The sequence below is a fragment of the Lepus europaeus genome, chromosome 6 (assembly GCF_033115175.1).
Source record: "Lepus europaeus isolate LE1 chromosome 6, mLepTim1.pri, whole genome shotgun sequence".
Classification (NCBI taxonomy): Eukaryota; Metazoa; Chordata; class Mammalia; order Lagomorpha; family Leporidae; genus Lepus; species Lepus europaeus.
Window position 1 is genome coordinate 70,141,090 of NC_084832.1, and position 23,457 is coordinate 70,164,546.

Below are 23,457 nucleotides of genomic sequence, written 5' to 3' on the forward strand. Positions count from 1 at the left end.
GTGTCCTTGGGAATATGCCTAAAAATACTTATCCTTCTGTTGTATAAATCTTCATAATTTTGAAATTGTGAAAACTTTTTTGCCAAAAACCCCTACATTTGTCTTAATTATGTGCTATAGTTCTTTTTTTTTAAACTTTTATTTAATGAATATAAATTTCCGAAGTACAGCTCATGGGTTACAATGGCTTTCCCCTCCCAAAACTTCCCTCCCACCCACAACCCTCCCCTTTCCCGCTCCCTCTCCCCTTCCAATCACATCATGATTCGTTTTCAATTCTCTTTATATACAAAAGATCAGTTTAGTATAAATTAGGTAACGATTTCAACAGTTTGCCCCCATATAGCAACACAAAGTGAAAAAAAAATACTGTTGGAGTACTAGTTATAGCATTAAATAACGGTGTACAGCACATTAAAGGCAGAGATCCTACATAATATTTTTTTAAAAATTAATTAATTTTCTATGCCATTTCCAATTTAACACCAGGTTTTTTTTTTTTCATTTCCAATTATCTTTATATACAGGAGATCGATTCAGTATATAATTAGTAAAGATCTCATCAGTTTGTACCCACGCAGAAACACAAAGTGTAAAAATACTGTTTCAGTACTAGTTATAGCATCACTGCACATTAGACAACACATTAAGGACAGATCCCACATGGGATGTAAGTACACAGTGACTCCTGTTGCTGACTTAACAATTTGACACTCCTGTTCATGGCGTCAGTAATCTCCCTAGGCTCTAGTCATGAGTTGCCAGGGCTATGGAAGCCTTTAGGGTTCGCTGACTTTGATCTTATTCCGATAGGGTCACAGTCAAAGTGGAAGTTCTCTCCTCCCTTCAGAGAAAGGTGCCTCCTTCTTTGATGGCCCCGTTCTTTCCACTGCAATCTCACTAACAGAGATCTTTCATTTAGGTCTTCTTATTTTTTTCTTTTCCATGGTATCTTGGCTTTCCATGCCTACAATGCTCTCATGGGCTCTTCAGCCAGATCCGAATGCCTTAAGGGCTGATTCTGAGGCCAGAGTGTTGTTTAGGACATCTGCCATTCTATGAGTCTGCTGTGTATCCCACTCCCCCTGCTGGACCTTTCTCTCCCTTCTTGATTCTATCAGTTAGTATTAGCAGACACTTGTCTTGTTTCTGTGATCCCTTTGTTTCTTAGACCTATCCAAGCCATCAAATGTGAACTGAAATTGATCACTTGGACTAGTGAGATGGCATTGGTACATGCCACCTTGATGGGATTGTATTGGAATCCCCTGGCACATTACTAACTCCATCATTTGGGGCAAGACTGATTGTGCATGTCCCAAACTGTGCATCTCCTCCCTCTCTTTTTCCACTCTTAGATTTAACAGGGATCACTTTTCAGTTAAAATTTAAACACCTAAGAATAATTGTGTGTTAATTACAGAGTTCAACCACTAGTACTAGAACAACAACAACAACAACAAATACTAAAAAGGATAAAGTATTACATTGTACATCTAGAGTCAGGACAAAAGCTGATCAGGTCATTGTTTCTTATAGTGTCCATTTCACTTCCACAGGTTTCCCCTTTGGTGCTCAGTTGTCGCCGATCAGGGAAAACAAATGATATTTGTCTCTTTGGGACTGGCTTAATTCACTCAGCATGATGCTTTCCAGATCCCTCCATCTTGTTGCAAATGACTGGGTTTCATTGTTCCTTACTGCTGTATAGTATTCTATGGAGTACATGTCCCATAATTTCTTTATCAAGTCTACTGTTGATGGGCATTTGGGTTGGTTCCAAGTCTTAGCTATTGTGAATTGGGCTGCAATAAACATTAATGTGCAGATGGCCTTTTTATTAGCCAAATTAATTTCCTTTGGGTAAATTCCAAGGAGTGGGATGGCTGGGTTGTATGGTAGGGTTATGTTCAGGTTTCTGAGGAATCTCCAGACAGACTTCCACAGTGGCCTAACCAGTTTGCATTCCCACCAACAGTGGGTTAGTGTCCCTTTTTCCCCACATCCTCTCCAGCATCTATTGTTGGTAGATTTCTGGATGTGAGCCATTCTCACCGGGGTGAGGTGAATCCTCATTGTGGTTTTGATTTGCATTTCTCTGATGGCTAGTGATCTTGAACATTTTTTCATGTGTCTGTTGGCCATTTGGATTTCCTCTTTTGAAAAATGACTATTGAGGTCCTTGGCCCATCTCTTCAGTGGGTTGTTTGTTCTGTTGTTGTGGATTTTCTTGATTTCTTTGTAGATTCTGGTTATCAACCCTTTATCTGTAGTATAGTTTGCAAATATTTTTTCCCATTCTGTCGGTTGCCTCTTCACTTTTCTGACTGTTTCTTTTGAAGTACAGAAACTTCTCAATTTGATGCAATCCCAAATGTTAATTTTGGTTTTGACTGCCTGTGCTCCTGGGGTCTTTTCCAAGAAGTCTTTGCCTGTACCTATATCTTGCAGGGTTTCTCCAATGCTCTCTAATAATTTGATGGTTTCGGGTCATAGATTTAAGTCTTTAATCCATGTTGAGTGAATTTTTGTGTAAGGTGAAAGGTATGGGTCTTGCTTCAAGCTTCTGCACATGGAAATCCAATTTTCCCAGCACCATTTATTGAATAGGCTGTCCTTATTCCAGGGATTAGTTTTGGATCTTTGATCAAATATAAGTTGGCTGTAGATGTTTGGATTAATTTCTGGTGTTTCTATTCTGTTCCATTGGTCTATCCATCTGTTTCTGTACCAGTACCATGCTGTTTTGATAACAACTGCCCTGTAGTATGCCCTGAAATCTGGGATTGTGATGCCTCCGGCTTTGTTTTTGTTGTACAAGATTGCTTTGGCTATTCGAGGTCTTCTGTGTCTCCATATGAATTTCAGCATCATTTTTTCCAGATCTGAGAAGAATGTCTTCGGTATCTTGATTGGTATTGCATTGAATGTATAAATTGCTTTTGGGAGAATAGACATTTTGATGATATTGATTCTTCCAATCCATGAGCATGGATGATTTCTCCATTTTTTGGTATCCTCTTCTATTTCTTTCTTTAAGGTTTTGTAGTTTTCATCGTAGAGATCTTTAACGTCCTTGGTTAAGTTTATTCCAAGGTATTTTATTGTTTTTGTAGCTATTGTGAATGGGATTGATCTTAGAAGTTCTTCCTCAGCCATGGCATTGCCTGTGTATACAAAGGCTGTTGATTTTTGTGGATTGATTTTATATCCTGCTACTTTGCCAAACGCTTCGGTGAGTTCCAGTAGTCTCTTAGTAGAGTTCTTTGGGTCCCCTAAATAAAGAATCATATCATCTGCAAAGAGGGATAGTTTGAGTTCGTCCTTCCCGATTTGTATCCCTTTAATTTCTTTTTCTTGCCTAATAGCTCTGGCTAAAACTTCCAGAACTATATTGAAGAGCAGTGGTGAGAGTGGGCATCCCTGTCTGGTACCAGATCTCAGCGGAAATGTTTCCAACTTTTCCCCATTCAATAGGATGTTGGCCGTGGGTTTTTCATATATTGCTTTGATTGTATTGAGGAATGTTCCTTCCATACCCAGTTTGCTTAGAGTTTTCATCATGAAAGGGTGTTGTATTTTATCAAATGCTTTCTCTGCGTCTATTGAGAGAATCATATGGTTTTTCTTCTGCAGTCTGTTAATGTAGTGTATTACATTGATTGTTTTGCAAACGTTGAACCATCCCTGCATACCAGGGATAAATCCCACTTGGTCTGGGTGGATGATCTTTCTGATGTGTTGTTGCATTCTATTGGCCAGAATTTTATTGAGGATTTTTGCGTCTATGTTCATCAGGAATATTGGTCTGTAATTCTCTTTCAATGCTGCATCTTTCTCCGGCTTAGGAATTAAGGTGATGCTGGCTTCATAGAAGGAATTTGGGAGGATTCCCTCTTTTTCGATTGTTCTGAATAGTTTGAGAAGAATTGGAGTTAGTTCTTCTCTAAATGTCTGGTAGAACTCAGCAGTGAATCCATCTGGTCCTGGGCTTTTCTTTGTTGGGAGGGCCTTTATTACTGTTTCAATTTCTGTGTCAGTTATGGGTCTGTTTAGGTTTTCTATGTCTTCCTGGCTCAATTTAGGTAGGTTGTATGTGTCCAAGAATCTGTCCATTTCTGATAGATTTCCCTGTTTGCTGGCATACAAGTCCTTGTAGTAATTTCTGATGATTCTTTTTATTTCTGTGGCGTCTGTTGTTACGTTTCCCATTTCATCTCTGATCCTATTGATTTGGGTCTTTTCTCTTCTTTATTTAGTTAGTTGGGCCAATGGGGTGTCAATTTTGTTTATTTTTTCAAAAAAATCAGCTCCTTGTTTGGCTGATTTTTTGTAATGTTTTTTTGGATTCAATCCTGTTGATTTCTTCTTTGATTTTAATTATTTCCCTTCTTCTACTGGGTTTGGGTTTGGTTTGCTGCAGATTTTCTGGATCCTTGAGATGACTTGAAAGCTCATCTATTTGGTGCCTCTCCAATTTCTTGATATAGGCACCTATTGATATAAACTTTCCTCTTAACACTGCTTTTGTTGTATCCCATAGGTTTTGGTATGTTGTGCTGTTATCCTCATTTACTTCCAGAATATTTTTGATTTCTCTTTTAATTTCTTCTATGACACATTGTTCATTCAGGAGCATGTTGTTCAATCTCCATGTGTTTGAATGTGCTCTGGGGATTCCCAAGTTGCTAATTTCCGATTTCATTCCTTTGTGGTCTGAGAAGTTGCATGGTATGATTCTAATTCTCTTGAATTTGCTGAGACTTGCTTTATGGCCTAGTATGTGGTCAATCCTAGAGAAGGTTCCATGTACTGCTGAGAAGAATGTAAAGTCCTTAGATGTAGGATGAAATGTTCTGTAGATATCTGTTAGATCCATTTGGGCTATAGTGTCATTTAAATCTGCCGTCTCCTTGTTGATCTTCTGTCCTGTTGATCTGTCTATCTCTGAGAGTGGAGTATTGAAGTCCCCCAGTACTATTGTATTGGGGTCTAAGTCTCTCTTTAAGTCCCTTAACAAGTCTTTTTTTTTTCTTTTTTTTTATTATTATTATTATTTTTTTTAAACTTTTATTTAATGAATATAAATTTCCAGTGTACAGCTTATGGATTACAGTGGCTTTCCCCTCCCATAACTTCCCTCCCACCCGCAACCCTCCCCTCTCCCGCTCCCTCTCCCCTTCCATTTGCATCAAGATTCATTTTCAATTCTCTTTATATACAGAAGATCAATTTAGTATAAAGGTTTCAACAGTTTGCACCCACATAGACACACAAAGTGAAACATACTGTTTGAGTACTAGTTATAGCATCAAATCAAAATGTACAGCACATTAAGGACAGAGATCCCACATGAGGAGCAAGTGCACAGTGGCTCCTGTTGTTGACCCAACAAATTGACACTCTAGTTTATGGCACCAGTAACCACCCTAGGCTGTCGTCATGAGTTGCCAAGGCTATGGAAGCCTTCCAAGTTTGCCGACTCTGATCATATTTAGACAAGGTCATAAAAGACAGAGTGAGAATAGTAACCAATGATCCTAAGAGTGGCATTAACCAGGTCTGAACAATTATACAGCATTAAGTGGGGAAGAGGACCATCAGTACACACATGTTGGGAGTAGAGCCATTGGTGGTAGAGTAGAGGTTATGATTACAAAGGAATGAGGCCCAAGTACGCTAGACAGGGTCTAGAACAAAGGACAGAGTCATTCTTAAAGGAGCTAAGAAAGGTGCTGTCTAAGCTACAATTACGTTTTCTGATTGAGAGGCAAATAGAACCTGATAGAAGGGGCTTGATAATAATCTGGTGGGCTTTAGGCCTTGTAAGTTAAGAGGCCCAGACCTATCTATCTCTTCACAGGGGGTATATCCTAAGGGAGGTGTGAACCTCCTAGGGGAAGGCACTCTGTTGACTTTCATTACTTGGCTGGCCTGGGAGGAGAGCTGGCCAGGTAAAGGCAGGTGGCAACTCTAACAAGAAATTTACAGTTCTGCCTGCAATGTTGCTGACCCTACTTGACCTCACCCTCAGCTGCAGTGGTCACTTTGGAAGTTGGGCTGAGTGAAGGGCTTTTCAGCTTAGAGCCAATAAGATCTGTGGCTCTGACCTGGGCATCCTTCGACTCCAGGGCAGGTCCATTTCCAGTGATCCAACTCTTGGCAGAGCTGCCAGGGCTCTTCACAAGCTGACTTCTGCTGAAGCCCAGGCTTACCTCATTGAAAGCCACTGCAGTGGACTGGCCTGTTGGGTCTCCTTGAGGGCAGATCACTGTATAGATCAGCCATTAATAGGCCTGCCACCCATTGCTTCTGATGCCTAGCTTTCTTTTCCTCCTGGTTTGTGTTAAAGCAGACCAGAGGATGCAAGTCAAGGGAGTGCCCGTGTCCCATCTCTAATCTTCGGTGGCCTGAACTACAAGTCTATAGTCACAGGCATGTTCTGTAGTAGTTTTTCTAAGGTAGACAATGCCCATGAGGAAAATTATATTCTCACTTTAAAACTTTCTTTCCCTTTGGTCTGAAAGGGAGGTTTTTTCTACTTACTGTATACTTTGCTGATGGTGAAGTGAATCTAGCTATGAGATTATTATTTAAGTTCTTATTTTGGCTATGCTATTACAGAAAAATGTTAGCCATCTCTTTTATAAGGTCTAAAGATTAAATTGTGCGTCCTACAGATTCCTTCATAATAGATTAATTTCCTATCTTGAAGAGAATAGAGAAATGAAAGAACAAGTTGGGCTTAGAATAGAGAAATGAGGGAGCAAGTCCTAGATCGCTTGCTGACAATAGCAATATCACATGAATACTTAGCAAACAGTTTCAACCATTAGATAACAACTTAAGAAAACATTTACCAGAAGGTCCAATGCCTTCTATAAATTTTAAGAATCATGTATTTGAAAATACCTCTTAAATATCTAACATGGTGTAGTTTGTTTAACCAGCAAACTTAAGCACAACCATATAAAATGTTTTTAGTTTCTTTCTACCTACAAGTTTAAAACATATGATACATAGATTCAGGTCACTCAAATTAAAATGTATCTTTGATTGATTTTAGCAGCTTAAATTTATGGACAATCTTATCTATAAGCCATTTAAAATAAGACTCTTAATAAAATTTCCCCATGTGGACATACAATATGTACACACATTTAACATAGCATAATAGACCAATATAGCGTTTTTAATAATAGCTTTTAAAATCTTTAACTCTTTTTGTAGATTGCCAATTGATTTGAATTGCTTTTTTAGTAACCTCAGTTAACCATACTTTCTCTCAGTTGGTACTGTTAATACATTATTGGCTTCATCTGTTTACAGAGCCATCCCAAAGTACTGAATACAATGGAAGTGGCTGGAAAAAGTCCATAGGAACCCATAGGAGGACAGCTACACACAGAACCAACAACGCTTTAGTTTTATGAGCAGCAAATCATATATAACTGTGGATGACAAAAGACTTTAAGTCGCCATGTTTAAAATTATAAACTCATAGACCAAATTTGATCTTGTTACAAGGTGATTATTCAAATCTTTGAAAATAAGCACATATTTACATAACCCATAGATCTTAATAAAAATTCAGCTGTTTTTGAACAATTAGAATTTAACAGACATCAAGAGAACACAATAGATTACTTTAATACATTGCTTTAACAGAGCATTAGAGTTTAATTCTATGTCAAAGATAAATTGAGCTTCCTGTGATCTTTTGCTGTGAGGTTTCCTTCCTTTACCTTCTTTCATATTGGTGACCATGTTTCTGTGTTTCTGTGTGTAACACATCTTTAAGCATCTTTTGCAGGGCAGGATGAGTGGCAACAAATTCTTTCAGTTTCTGTTTGCTATGAAAAGTCTTAATTTCACCTTCATTCACAAATGAGAGCTTTGCAGGATATAATATTCTGGGCTGGCAGTTGTTCTCTCTTAGTACCTGGGCTATGTCTCGCCATTCCCTTCTAGCTTGTAGGGTTTCTGATGAGAAGTCTGCTGTGAGTCTAATTGGAGATCCTCTAAGAGTAATCTGACGTTTCTCTCTTGCATCTTTTAGGATCTTTTCTTTGTGTTTCACTGTGGTGAGTTTGATTACAACATGTCGTGGTGAGGATCTCTTTTGGTCATGTTTATTAGGGGTTCTATAAGCTTCCTGTACTAAGATGCCTCTGTCCTTCTCCAAACCTGGGAAATTTTCTGCTAGTATCTCACTGAAAATGCCTTCTAATCCTTTCTCCCTCTCCATGCCTTCAGGAACTCCTAGAACTCGAATGTTGGGTTTTTTAATAGTATCCTGTAGATTCCCAACAATATTTTTTAGATTTCTGATTTCTTCTTCTTTTCTTTGGTTTGCCTGTTTCCTTTCCTGTTCTCTGTCTTCTAAGTCCGATATTCTCTCTTCTGCTTCGCCCATTCTGTTTTTAAGGCTCTCTAATGTGTTTGTCATTTGATCTATTGAATTCTTCATTTCATTATGATTTCTCGTCACTATCAGAGTTTCTTGTTCCACTAGTTGTTTCATTTCATTTTGATTCCTCCTTAATATTTCATTTTCACGAGAGAGATTTTCTATCTTGTCCATGAAGGATTTCTGTAGTTCAAGAATTTGTTTTTGAGAAGTTCTTAATGTTCTTAGCAATTTTTTGAGATCCGCTTCTTGCATTTCTTCGATCTCATCATCTTCATAATCTTGAATTGGGGTGTCTTTTTCATTTGGGGGCGTCATAGTGTCTTCCTTGTTCTTGTTAGCTTGGTTTTTGCGTTTGTTGTTTGGCATGTTGGAGATTTTTGGTTTCTTCACTGTGGTGTTTTTTCTTGTTACACTATGGCTCCTTATTAAGTGGACTGTCTGCTTTCGGTGGAGCCTTAGAGGCTTGAGATGAGTGTGGACTGAGAGCTGTGTTTGGTTCCTCAGGGCTGAGGGTGTGTCAAAGATGACACTCCCAGGTTAGGCGTGGTAAATCTCTCTTTCTTTTTTTGATTCAAAAGGGAAGTAATTCCGCACAGCTGAACGTAATTGGAGGTAGTAATTAGCAGGCAAATGATATACCCACAGGAGCCAGAGATCGGAAGCTCTTTCCCAAGGACCACACAGGGAATCTCTGCTGCCCTCAGTGTGGGCTCCAATTCTCCTGCAGTCTCCCACTGGGTTGCCAAGTTAGATGCTAATCTCCAGTTATTTCACCCCTCCCCCCAGAGTCAGGTTTTTCTGCTAGGCTCAGGGCCGTGCAGACCTGAGGTCGCCCTGCTTATGACGTATGTCCAAAATGGTGCCTGCTCTTTGTCTTGCTCGCCTTTGAGAGGTGAGCGGAGAGAGAGAGACTCGTGTCCGTATCGGTCACTTTTTTTTTTCCTCTCTCTCTTCTAGTTAGCCTGGTGAACTTTTCCCCACGGAGTTTCAAGCCTCGTTCCCTCTAGCCTCCTCTTTCCGCTTGCCCGCTGGTGTCTCGGGCTATGGAGGTTCGGCTCACCTCGCGTTCCAGCGCTGGTGCGTTGAGTCTGCCGCTGCTGTCCCAAACTTGGGCTCCCACGCTCTCCACGCAGGTCCACTGTGAATCACTAGTTCCGGAAGAGTTTCCTCTGCTGTTTCTTCCCCTACTCTTCCTTGACCCTGCAGTATCTCCACTTATATTAACGTGTGTCTTGACGAACTATCAATGTGCTTCCTTCCTATTCCGCCATCTTGCCGCTCTCCCTCCCTTAACAAGTCTTTTAAATAAGCTGGTGCCCTGTAATTAGGTGCATATACATTGATAATCGTTATATCTTCCTGTTGAATGGATCCCTTAATCATTAAATAGTGCCCCTCTTTGTCTCTCCTGACAGTTTTTGTGGTAAAGTTTATGTTGTCCGATATTAAGATGGCTACACCTGCTCTTTTTTCATTTCTGTTGGCATGGTATATCTTTTTCCAGCCTTTCACTTTCAGTCTGTATGGATCATTGTTGGAAAGATGAGTTTCTTGTAAGCAGCAAAAAGATGGGTTTTGTTCCTTAACCCAATCAGCCAATCGGTGTCTTTTAACTGGACAGTTCAAAGCATTAACATTCAATGTGACTATTGAGAAGGAGTAACTTTGCCCTGTCATTTGCCAAAGATATTTTCTAATATATGGTTTGAGACTCCTGTGATCTTTTGCTCTGAGGTTTCCTTCCTTTACCTTCTTTCATATTGGTGACCATGTTTCTGTGTTTCTGTATGTAATACATCTTTAAGCATCTTTTGCAGGGCTGGACGAGTGGCGACAAATTCTTTCAATTTCTGTTTGCTGTGAAAGGTCTTTATTTTGCCTTCATTCACAAATGAGAGCTTTGCAGGATATAATATTCTGGGCTGGCAGTTTTTCTCTCTTAGTACCTGGGCTATATCTCGCCATTCTCTCCTGGCTTGTAGGGTTTCTGATGAGAAGTCAGCTGTAAGTTTAATTGGAGATCCTCTGAGAGTAATCTGGCATTTCTCTCTTGCACATTTTAGGATCTTTTCTTTGTGTTTCACTGTGGTGAGTTTGATTACGACGTGTCGTGGTGAGGATCTCTTTTGATCATGTTTATTAGGGGTTCTATGAGCTTCCTGTACTAGGATGTTCTGTCCTTCTCCAAACCTGGGAAATTTTCTGCTAGTATCTCACTAAAAAGGCCTTCTAATCCTTTCTCCCTTTCCATGCCTTCTGGAACTCCTAGAACCCAAATGTTGGGTTTTTTAATAGTATCCTGTAGATTCCTGACAGTATTTTTTAGATTTCTGATTTCTTCTTCTTTTCTTTGATTTGACTGTTTCCTTTCCTGTTCTCTGTCTTCTAATTCTGATATTCTCTCTTCTGCTTCACCCATTCTGTTTTTAAGGCTCTCTAATGTGTTTGTCATTTGATCTATTGAGTTCTTCATTTCATTGTGGTTTTTTGTCACTATCTCAGTTTCCTGTTCTACTAGTTGTTTCATTTCATTTTGATTCCTCCTTAATATTTCATTTTCACGGGAGAGATTTTCTATCTTGTCCATTAAGGATTTCTGTAGTTCAAGAATTTGTTTTTGAGAACTTCTTAATGTTCTTATCAATTTTTTGAGATCTGCTTGTTGCATTCCCTCTATCTCTTCATCTTCATAATCTTGCATTGGCGTGCCTTGTTCACTTGGGGGCGTCATAGTGTCTTCCTTGCTCTTGTTACTTCGTCTTCTACGTTTGTTGTTTGGCATGCTGGAGATAATTTATGGTGTTTTTTTTTGTTTTTTTTTGTTTTTTTGTTTTTTTTGTTTTTTTTTTTTGCTGTGGTGCTTTTTTTCTCGTTATACTATTCCTCTAAGTGAGCTGTCTGCTTTGTTGGAGCCTTAGGGGCTGTGATGGGTGTGGCCAGAGAGCTATGCTTCAGGTAAACTCTTCAGGTTTAAGGCTGTGCAAAGAGCATCCCAGATTGCTCACTCCCTTGTTCCTTGCTGGCTCGCTTTCTCTTTTTTTTTTTTTTTTTTTTTTGACTCAGTTGGGAGTGGAGTTGAGGGTAGTTGAAATCTGGCCTCTGTGAGTATTCGTTTGATCTACCCCTGGGACCACACACAGAGTTTATGCAGCCCTCAATGTGTTCTTGAGTTTCACTAAAGTTACTGAGTTTGGCTGCGCTTTACATATGTAAAATCGCGGTGCTCTTTGTTTTGCTTGGTGAGTGAAGGGAGAGGCCTCTGTTCCCCCCGACCCCAGTGTCTCCGGTTTCTGAGGTCTTTGTCTTACCCTCCTTGGTTCCCGCGCTGGCGAGATTCTGTGGCTCTGGCTCGTCTCCCGCCGCTCGGCTCGTCTCGGTTGGTTTTCCACGTGGTGGGCTCCCTGTAAGTCCTCTGTGTCACATCCACAAGATCCGGAAGCGTTTCCTCTGCAGTTTTTTTTCTTGAGTCTTTTCCTGAGGCTACAGTAATTCCACTTTTATGAAACTTTATTTTCCCAAACTAAGGCACACGTCCTCACTATCCGCCATCTTGGCTCCGCCCCCCTGTGCTATAGTTCTAATTTCACCCTTATTTGTCACATATTTGAAGTATATTTGATACCAAAAACAAGGAAGAACTTTAAAATCTGCTTATTTAGCTCACTTTGTATATCCAAAAACAATTTATATTTAGGAGAAATTCATATTTTAAATAGCCACAGAATCACAATGTACTAATACTGTCATTATAATATTGATACATAAAAGAAAATATTAACTGAATATAAATTATCATTTTTCATTCTTAATAAATTTACTTTTATTGTTTTAAAATTGCTTTTTGACATCAGTCTTTTCCACATCTCTAACTCAATGTACCCAAGATGGAACTCATTATCTTTCCTCTGAAGACATTCTTCTTGGACAATTATTCTGGTTAGTCATTGTCTTGATTTCAACTTAGATCTCAATCCAAAATTCTCCGGCTCATTCTATACAATGTCTTTGAAAACTGCCTTTTCTTGTTCATCCTAGTGATCACTAACAGTAGAAACCCACCTCCCTATTGCCTGAGCTACTGTAAAAGCTTTCTACCTAGGCTCTGTTCCACCTTTATGTATTTTTTCTAATTCAACATCTATTGCCATAATTCCTATATTAATGGCAACTGTAACTTTACAGAACTTTATTATTTCCAGATCACCTTCAAATATGTCTGTTTGGACACATATCATATTATTCCTCTCTTTTTAAATTTCGTTTATTTATTTGAGAGGCAGAGAGAGAGAGAGAGAGAGAGAGAGAGTCCAATTCACTGTTTCACTACCCTTGAACAGCCAGAGTTGAGTCAAGGCCAAAGCCAGGAGCTGGGGATATAGTTCAGTTCCTACACATAGGTGGCAGAAATCCAATTACTCGAGCCACCAGCACTGCTTCTCATGGTCTGCATTACCAGGAAGTTGCAGTCATAATCCAGAGCCAAGAATTGAAATCAGGTACTCCAATGTGGGCACCTTAACTGCACTGCAAAACACCTGCTTTGGATACACAGCAGACTCACAGAATGGCAAAAGCCCTAAACAGCACTCTGGCCTCAGAATCAGCCCTTAAGTCATTCGGATCTGGCTAAAAGCCCATGAGAGTTTCGCAGGCATGGAAAGCCAAGACATTGTGGCAAAAAAGGACCTAAATGAAAGATCTCTGTGAGTGAGATCCCAGCAGAAAGAACGGGCCATCAAAGAAGGCAGTACCTTTCTCTGAAAGGAGGAGAAAACTTCCACTTTGCGTATGGCCTTGTCTAAATAAGATCAGAGTTGGTGAACTCAAGAGGCTTCCATTGCCTTGGCAGCTCATGCAAGAGCCTTGGGTGATTACTGACATAAATAAGAGTGTCAATTGTTAAATCAACAGCGGGAGTCACTGTGCACCTGCTCCCCATGTAGGACCTCTGTCCTTAATGTGTTGTACTATGAGAATTAATGGTAAAACTAAACTCAAACAGTACTCTATACTTTGTGTGTCTTTGTAGGTGAAAACTGTTGAAATCTTTATTCAGTATATACTAAGTTGATCTTCTGTATATAAAGATAACTGAAAATGAATCTTGATGAAGAATGGAATGGGAGAGGGAGTGGGAGATGGGATGGTTGTGGGTGGGAAGGATGTTATGGGGGAAAAAGCTGCTATAATTCAAAAGTTGTACTTTGGAAGTTTATATTATTAAATAAAAGTTGAAAAGAAAAAAAAACCACCTGCTCCAATTCCTTTCTTTAATAACTTTGAGAGGTCAACATTTGTTTTAGTTTCTTCTCCCATCTAATTTTGCCCATAGAGGAACATGCCATGTCCTTAATATCCTACCCTGGATCCTGCCTATCTTGTTCTTCAGCATCAGAAAACCATCTGCAGCCAAATGTATTAGTTTTTTAGAGTTGTGTCAGCAAAGCCCAATAAGCTGGGTGCATTAACGCAACAGACATTTATTACCTCACGTTCCAGGCTGGAAGCCTGAAATCAAAGAGTCAGCAGGGACATGCTCCTGCTAGAGTTACTTGGGAAGAATCTTTCATTGCTTCAGCCAGCTTCTGGTAGCCCAGATGTTCCTTGGCTCAGGGTAGCATAATTCCAGTCTCTGTCTTGATTTTCACAAGATCATCTGTCTGTATCTCCACATCAGCTTCCCTTGAGGCTTCTCTGTGTCCAAATTTCCCATTCTTGTAAGGATACCAATAATATTGGAATTGGACTTACTTCCAGATGGCTTTTTAACTTGATTACCTCTGTTAAACCCTATTTCTTTTTTTTCTTTAAGATTTTATTTATTTATTTGAGAGATAGAGTTACAGAGAGAGAGAGACAGACAGACAGAGAGAAAGATCTTCCATCTGCTGGTTCACTCCCCAAATGGCCTCAATGGCTGGAGCTGGGCCAATCCAAAGCCAGGAGCCAAGATCTTCTTCTGGATCCCCCACGTAGGTACAGGAGCCCCAGTACTTGGGCCATCTTCTACTGCTTTCTCAGACCATAGGCAGAGAGTTGGATCGGAAGAGGAGCAGCCAAGACTAGAACTGGTGCCCATATGGGATGGCAGGCCCATATGGGATGGCAGTGCCATAGGCGGAGGCTTAGCCCACTATGCCACAGCACCAGCACCTAAAGCCTATTTCCAAATAAGGAGACATTATTAGATGATGAGTTAGGTTTCCAATGTATCTTATTTTGTGTGGGGGCAGGGAGACACAGTTTAACCTATAACATCATCTGAACAGGTCAAACTCATACATCTCCTGATCACTGCTTATGAAATTTTTCTGACCTGAATGTCCATCTTCCCTACCTATACACTTCAACTATGCCCATACTGCTATGCCAACAGTCCCCCTATTATCATTCCTGTAGCAAGGTGGTCATGCTTTTATGGCCAGGGAGTTCAGTCTCATAACCTGAGCTTCTCCAGCACTCCCAGTATGGAGCAGAGGCCAGGAGAGAGACAATAAAATGGCCTGTATGGAATACTTGTGCATGGATACAGGATGAATGCCCTATGTGTGGCCAGAGTATATGCAACAGCCAAGAGGACTTGTGTGTTGAGTGGTGTGGATAGCATGTGTATGTGTGCACATGTACAAACCACGGGTGATTAAATGAACAAGATATTCAGGGAATATTGTGAATATGGATAATGGTAACAGCAGCTGTACAAGTCATAAAGTAAAGATATAGGAAAAATATACATTGTCCTTATGAAAGTAACAGTAACTTTTATGAGCTAATCATCATTTATTCCAAATTATAATACAATGTCATTGTGCTTATCATGAAATGTGCTATGTTATTTTGGCTGGAAGAGTTTATTCTGATTTTCTGATTTTCAAGAGCAAAATGTATACCTGTGGGTAGTATCTATATCTTTGGCTATAGCCTCCCAAAACTAAAAAATTGGAAGAAGCATTGATTAAAGAAAGGGATCCAGGGATGTGATAATGTACCCATAAATTCCCCCTCTTTCTTCTTCTCTTTTGTTCTTTCTCATCATTACGTCCTTTGTCCATCCTATCCCCTTCTTTGCTCTGGCCTAGTCTTGGTAAGAACAATTAATTAACAAATAATGGGGGGCTGGCGCCATGGCTCACTTGGTTGATCCTCTGTCTGCAGCTCCAGCATCCCATATGGGTGCCAGTTCTGATCCTGGTTTCTCCTCTTCCAGGCCAGCTCTCTACTGTGGCCTGGGAAGGCAGTGGAGGATGGCCCAAGTGCTTGGGCCCCTGCATCCGCATGGGAGTTCAGGAGGAGGCACCTGGCTCCTGGCTTCGGTCGGCATAGCTCTAACTGTAGAGACCATTTGGGAGGTGAACCAACGGAGGGAAGACCTTTCTCTCTGTCTCTCTCTCTCTCACTGTGTAACTCTGTCAAATAAATAAAAAAATAATAATAATGGTTGCTGTTCAAAACCAAGGTCATTGCATTAGGGAAGATAAGTTCTCTCAACATCCAGACTCCCTGTGGAGACCACGAAGTGTTCCTTGTCTCAGTCCAGATAGTCACAGGGTGTGGGAACTGCCTCTGTTTAACCTGGAATACACAGAAGACAGGTCCCCACAGGGCTCAGAAACACCCTGATGATGCTCCCTTTGGGTGACAAGCCAGCTAGGAGGCAGGAGCACAACTCAACACAGCAGCTGCTTTCTGAGCTTTAGTTTATTCTTCCCACTTTTATAGCAGCATACTTGAAGCTGTACTGTTTGATGGAAGAAGTATATATAAATGCAATTGCTGTTAATATAAGCCAGGAGAAATGGAAAACACACCAATCAAAGAAGTTGGCTGCCAGTTAAGAGACTTGATTTGTTTTCATTTGTGAATTCCATTTCTGCCCATAGCACTGAGTATGTGAAGAAAATTTGCAGCAGCCAAAAATAAAAGCCTTGGTATTTTCAAGGATGTTAGAATCCTGCATTCGGTTGCATTATTTTCTTTCATTTCATTATGCTTTCAATGACTTGAGGTCTGGTGTGAATATTAAGAAAAATTTTGATGGATGTAAAAAAATGACTTGAGTAAACACTGAACTAAAATTAGCATACTGTTCATATGCAGGAAGGGATAGCATAAAGCTTCATATATTCTTTTTTATACCTTCAGTGAATCTTTTAAACATCTGGGGATTTTTTTGTAAAATTTTTTTGTAAAAAAGAAATATTCATAAAATTTCTTTTTGTACTCAAAACTTTCTAATGTGTTTCACATTTTTAAATAGAGTTTTACAGAGACTGATACTGTGGCACAGAGGGTTAACGCCCTGGCCTGAAGCGCCAGCCTCCCATATGGGCGCCGGTTCGAGACCTGGCTGCTCCACTTCCAACCCAACTCTCTGCCATGGCCTGGGAAAGCACTAGAAGATGACCCAAGTCCTTGGACCCCTGCACCCACGTTGGAGACCTGGAAGAAGCTCCTGGCTCCTAGCTTCAGATTGGCACAGCTCCGGCTGTTGCAGCCAATTGGGGAGTGAACCATCGGATAAAAGGACCTCTCTCTCTCTCTCTCTCTCTCGCTCTCGCTCTCGCTCTCTCTCTCTCTGCCTCTCCTCTCTCTGTGTAATTCTGACTTGCAAATAAATAAATCTTTAAAAAAATTAAATAAGGTTTTACAAATGGAAGCAAATGAATCAAAACTATTTCAAAGTAACAAAACACAAATTTAATATTGTGAAATATTCTCATTGTAGAAAATTACAAAAGAAAGGGAACAGGCTTTTAGCCTTTTAGCTAAGATGCCATGTGCCACATCAGAGGACCTAGGTTTGATCCCCAGTTGCAGCTCCTGGCTCCAGATTCCTGCTAGTACAGACCTTAATTCTCTGATGACTCAAATAATTATTTTCCTGCATGCAGGTAGGATACCTAGATTGCAATCCCAGCTCTTGCCTTGGCCCCCATCCCAAGCCAGTCTATGTAAGCACTTAGGGAGTAAACAGTGAAAGAAAAGTTTCTTTCTCTCTCTCAACAATAATTTAAAAAAAATTTTTGAAAGAAAATGGGATCAGGGATTTGGCATAGCAGTTACAACACCGTGTAGGATACCCCCTTGCTGTATCAGAGTGCCTGGGTTCAAGTCTGCTCTCCTTCCCATTACTCCAGATTCCTGCTAATGCACAACTTGGGAGGCAATAGGTGATGGCAACTGGTTGAGCTCCTTCCCCCAGGTGAGAGAACTGGATTGGTTTCCCAGCTCCTGGCTCTGCCGTAGCTCTCGCGGGCATTTGGGGGTGAACAGTGGAGAGGAGATCTCTCTCTCTCTCTCTCTCTTTCTCACTCTCCTCTGTGTGTGTGTGTGTGCCTATTTGCCTTCCACTTACATAAATAAATATCTTTCAAAAGAAAATCATAAAGAATGAATACTAGTGGATATCATTGGTGTTAAATATTTCTTTACAGTTTTTCAAATATAAACACTATTTTTGTTTTTTACCATTTGAAGCACTATGTACTCTTCTTTATCAACATCTGCTTTTGTAATCTATTAGGCACACAAGAAATTGTATGAAATAGTTGTGGCACTAACAAATGGATAAAAAAAGGGAGACCCTTGTAACCACCACACACTTGAGGCATTGCAGGAATTCCTGGTCCTGGAGGAAACCATAATCAATATTCCTTCATGTTGAGTGTTTCTTACCAACTATCTCTTGTAACGTTATTGCCCAGTTTGCTTAAACACAGGAAGAAAGGAACATTGACACAAATATTCCATTTTCTCTTCTAATGAATTATTGTTACTTTGCTATTTTAAATATATATTCCGTGTTTTGAACTTAGTTTCTGAGAATCTCATTCGATGACATGGATCTGATCTTGATGTTGCCAACATCACATTTCTAATTCCAAAAGATAAAGACCAAAAGTTGGTATGAGATGAACTCACTAGGATGATACAAGGCACACGATGAGACTGGGAAGACATGGTCCTGCCACCATTCTCAGGACAGCACAAGTGCTATCTTCCCATTGACTCGGTACACACCAGCCTTTTCCACAGATAGTCTGCTGTTTTAATATTTTGAGCAATCTATCTAAAAATTTAAAGTTGCAAAAGAACAACATGAGCAAATATGATTGTCCAGATCCTGGTCTTTCACCCTAATTGCAAATTGTTGTTGAGGTAAATAAACTGTCTCTGCTTCCTTTCTCTGACCCACTTGGAGGAAATCTGGCCTCCTGCTACCTTACCTATTCACCCTGTATCCCCACCATGTTTCTTGCAATGTAACTACACAGAGGTGGTCATTTTCCTTCCCAGCACAAGCAGGATCAGATCACACAGTCTCTTCATTCAAACTTCTTCCAAATTGGGAGGAGAGGCAGAACAAAAAATGTACCAACCTGAAGCTGGCACTGTGGAGTAGGAGGTTCAGCCACTGCCTGCAGCACAGGCATCCCTTATGGGTGCCCGTTCAAGTCCTACCTGCTCTACTTCTAATTCAGCTCCCTGCTAATGTGCCTGGGAAATCAGTGGAGGACTGCTCAAGTCCTTGGTCCCCTGCATCAAAGTGGGAGACCTGAAAGAAGCTCCTGGCTCCTGGCTTCAGCATAGCTCAGCTGCAGCCATTGCAGCCATTTGGGGAGTGAACCAGCAGATGGAAGACCTTTCTCTATTTGTCTCTCTCTTTCTCTCTCTCTCTCTCTCTCTCTCTCTCTCTCTCTATATATATATATATATATATATATATATATATATATAAAACTCTGCTTTTCAAATAAATAAAATAAATATTTTAAAAAGTTTACTAACAGATAAGTGGTAATTATTATATTACATTGAGCAAGAACTATTAGAGACGTCATGACAACACCAAAGTTTTGGTTTGCCATGCCATTTCCCCTGCCAGTGGATAAAACCTCACCAGATATCACTTAGGATTTTCTTCCCATCTTGCATATAAAGTAATTCTGTAGTCATTAGATTGTGTCACAGAAGTATAATCTGCTCTACTCAGTCTAAGATAGTAATAGTTGCTTTGATACTTATCAAAATGTAGGAAATCCCCTTGGCCACCTAAGGTTTATACTGACAGAGTCTGATTTGGGGAAAGGGGATCAACAGTTCGGCTTCTCCTCTCTGCTTACCCCCTCCTGAATCTCTAACGATATTTTCTATTCAGCTGGTAAGGGGAAGAACAGGCAAAGTTATAGGGTGAAGCTTTTTTTTTTTTAAATCAGAGTTATTGGTCCTAGGATTAACTCTAAACTATAGTGGGCTGTTATGTGTTGAAAAAAACTTCCTTAAAATTGCACAAGTGTTACATGTTAATCAAACTTTTTTTAATTCGTTCTACCATAGGCTCTTCTGTGGACTCTTGGGCCTTTTGTGAGTTCTGATCGCAATTCTCCAATACTGTCTGTACTTCTCTTCCACAGATTACCTTCCCCTGTGAATTCTCAAGCAAGGAGTGTTCTTCTGGGATAGGTTACCTGTCTCCTGCCTGCTGTTAGTAGTGTAGTTAGAGCCACTCCCTCACTCTATTCTGTATTTCTCATAGTACTTCTCATAGTGAGTAAGGGTGTTTAATGGTTACAGGACGGATCCTTGAATCATCGACGCTGAAGTTTCTTAGAGTGTCATGGCTGACACACATGTTAGCATCTGCTTCTTTTGAAATCTGCTTTAACATACTGTTATATGTTAATTCATTTTTAATAATTCACTTAACAAACATTTATTGAGAACAAAATTTTTGCCAGGCTCTCTATGAGATGATGAAACACAAAATTAAGGACAATCCATTCTTTTTCTTGAAAGCACTCAACTCTTTGGAGGCTGATGGTGTCTGCAGGATGGGTCAGAGCATGTGCATAAATAATTAAAGGAAATCTCTGAATGCTGCAGAGAACAAAACATGTACTTTAGAAGCACTAAGTAAGAAACAATTGGTTCTCGGAGATTGTTAAGGTATGCTCAGTAATGTCACCATAGTTGCATTATTTTCAATTATGTGTCTCTATGAGAAGAAGAAAGGCTTATTACAGAAAGAGAAATCTAAGTTAGAGTTGAGCTAAGTTGAGCTCATTACTTTCTGCATATACAGAAGATCATTGTACGTTTAAATAAATGATGCTGGACACGTTTTATTTTTACTGTTCTGCACCTTGTTTTCATTTAATGAGGTATCTTGGAGATCCTTCCACATCAGTGTTTAAAAACCCCCTCATTCTTTTTAAAGGCCACAGAATATGGATTTACCACATTTGTTTAGCTTGCCTCCTCTTTGGATATGTCTTTGCTTACATTCTTTGTTTATATTACAAACAGTGATGAAAACCCCCATGTACAAGTTTTACTTGTAATATATCCTGCATGTAAAAATTTTGGGCCAGTAGCCAGTGTCGTGTTATAGTAGATTAAGTTACCACTTGTGATGCTGGCATTCCATACTAGAGTCCCAGCTACTCCACTTCCAATCCCTGCTAATGCACCTAGAAAAGCAGCAGAGGATGGCTCAAGTGTTTGGGCCCCTGGCACACACATTGGAGACCAGGATGGAGTTCCTGGCTCCTGACTCAAATTGGATCAGCCCCAGCTGTTATGGACATGGGGGAGTGAGCCAGCAGAGAGATGATCTCTTTATTTCTCCTTCTTTCTATTGCTCTGCCTTTTAAATAAACACACCAAAAAAAGTTTTTTAAATGGGGCCCATTTTTGGCTACATAGATTTTTCAAACAGCCATTTGATTATGGACTACAATCCATAGTCTGATTTTCCAGTTAATTACTTTCACTGAATTAAAGTATCAAAATTTCTCCCAGGGCAAGTGTTTAGCTTAACAGTTGAGATGTTCCTATCATATACTGGAGTGCCTGGGTTTGATATTTGGCTTTAGCTCCTGATTCCAGCTTCCTGCTAGTGCTAACCCTTGGGGTCCACATTAGTAGAGCTTAAGTAATGGAGTTCCTGACACTTGTAGGGGGACCTAAATTGAGTTCCCAGCTCCCAGTTTCAGCCTGGCTCAGCCCTGGCTATTGGAGGCATTTGTGAACTAAACCAGCAAATGGGACTCTCTTCTCCATATGTTTCTTTCTCTCTCTGCCTCCCAAATAAAATTTTTAAAACAATGCTACCTCCCAGATTCTGAAATGTAATAAATATTAACTGAACAACTACAATGGATGAATATAGTTGCATGCAAAAATTGTGAAAATACAAAGGCTTAAAGAAAAACAAATCAAGCTATGTCATATATGAGCTGTTCATCCTTCAGACTGCTCAAATAAAAAGAAAGGGGCTGCTACGGCAGCACAGTGGGTTGGAATGCCATCATCTCTTATGGGAGTGCCAGTTCACATCCAGCTGTTCCATTTCTGATCAAATTTCCTACAAATGCACCTGGGTAGGCAGCGGATGATGACTCAAGTACTTGGGTCCCTGTCAACCAGGTGGGAGTCCCAGATGGAGTTTCTGACTCCTGACTTCAGTCTTGTCCAGTCGTGAGTGTTGTGGACACTGAGGAGAATGAACCAGCAGATTTAAGATCTCTCTCTCTCTCTCTCTCTCTCTTTCTCTCTCCTCACTTTACCTTTCAAATAAATGAATAAATCTGCAAAAATTTAAAAAGATAGGTATGTGAATACCTGTAAGAAAAAACCAAGAAATTGTCAGCAAAGAGATGAAAATAAAACCTGTTTCATTGTATGTGGTTTCTCCACTAAAAAGGTATAAATAAAAATAACTCTAGTTTTCTAAAATCAATTATTGAATGTGCCTTTCAAGTATATCATGTCTGCCCAGCCATCCCAAAACCTAAGAATATGCAGACATCACTTTTCATGGATAGAAATACTCCCTGGCTCCTGAGAATTGCTGTTTCTGCATGAATTAGCAATCAATTTTTCCAGGAAAATATTAATGATACTTTACCATAGTGTTTACTCAATAAATTAACTGATGTTTTAATGAACCCATTGATACACTAATACTGTATTTTCTTTTTAGATAAGATATAAAAATGATCCCTACTTTTAAAAATTGCTCTTTTTAATTAAACAGAAAATGGTAAATAGTAAATGTTCAATAAATATGGAATGAGTAAGCAAATGGAAACTGAATTTGAGGGCTTTAACATTTTAATAAACATATGAAATATCATTCTTAATTTCATTGTCCTAAATATCTCTTGGCTCACTTGACAGTAATTTTTGTCAATAACTGTTGATTATTCCGGTATCTGCTGCCTGATCTCTGATAAGGCTGTTGTTTAAGGCTCTCAATTATAATAAAAATTTAGTGTGCAACCTACAGCAATATTTGCACTGCCACCTTCACTGAATACACTAGGAGTGAAGCATGTGTTTCTCAGAATGCTATGCCTTTAATCTTCCATATTTGAAACAAACTTGCCACAGTCGATCTGCTCAGCATTTGACTAGAGCTATCACTTGTCTTACTCATCTGGAAAAAAAAAAGTCCTTCAATTAAATTCCAATCCAGTGGATATCCTTTTAAACCAAGTTTTTAAAGGCAGGATGTGGTATAACAAAAAAATCTCCTTAGTAGGATTCTGCTTAGAAGTCAAGCTTCCCAAGGAGAAGGCACACATTAGCCCACAGGAGATATGCTCTGTGCTGACACTGATCATACTGTATTGCAATTGCCTGTGCTGCTTTGCTTCACATATTGGATTATAAAATCCCTAGTAGAAGAGACTCTGACACATAACAATCACCAAATACAGGATTTTTAAATGCCTGGTTCTGTCAGTAATTTATTTGTCTTCACATTTCTAAATGCCACCATTTGTCAACTTCTAAATGTATCGCTTACTAAGGTTTTGTTAGCAATGTTTAAAAACTGACAAGAGTATTTTTTTAAAAAGTGAACACATTTGTCAGGTCACGGGTCCAGAAAAATAGTCACTAAATATATGCATTAAATATTAGCTGATAACTTAGCTAATTTTCCCCGATTACTGACTAGTTCAAACCCAAATATTTTGAGAAAATCCAGGTTAGTGCCAAATATCAATATTAAAAATATTGTGTGGGGTTTCGCTTTG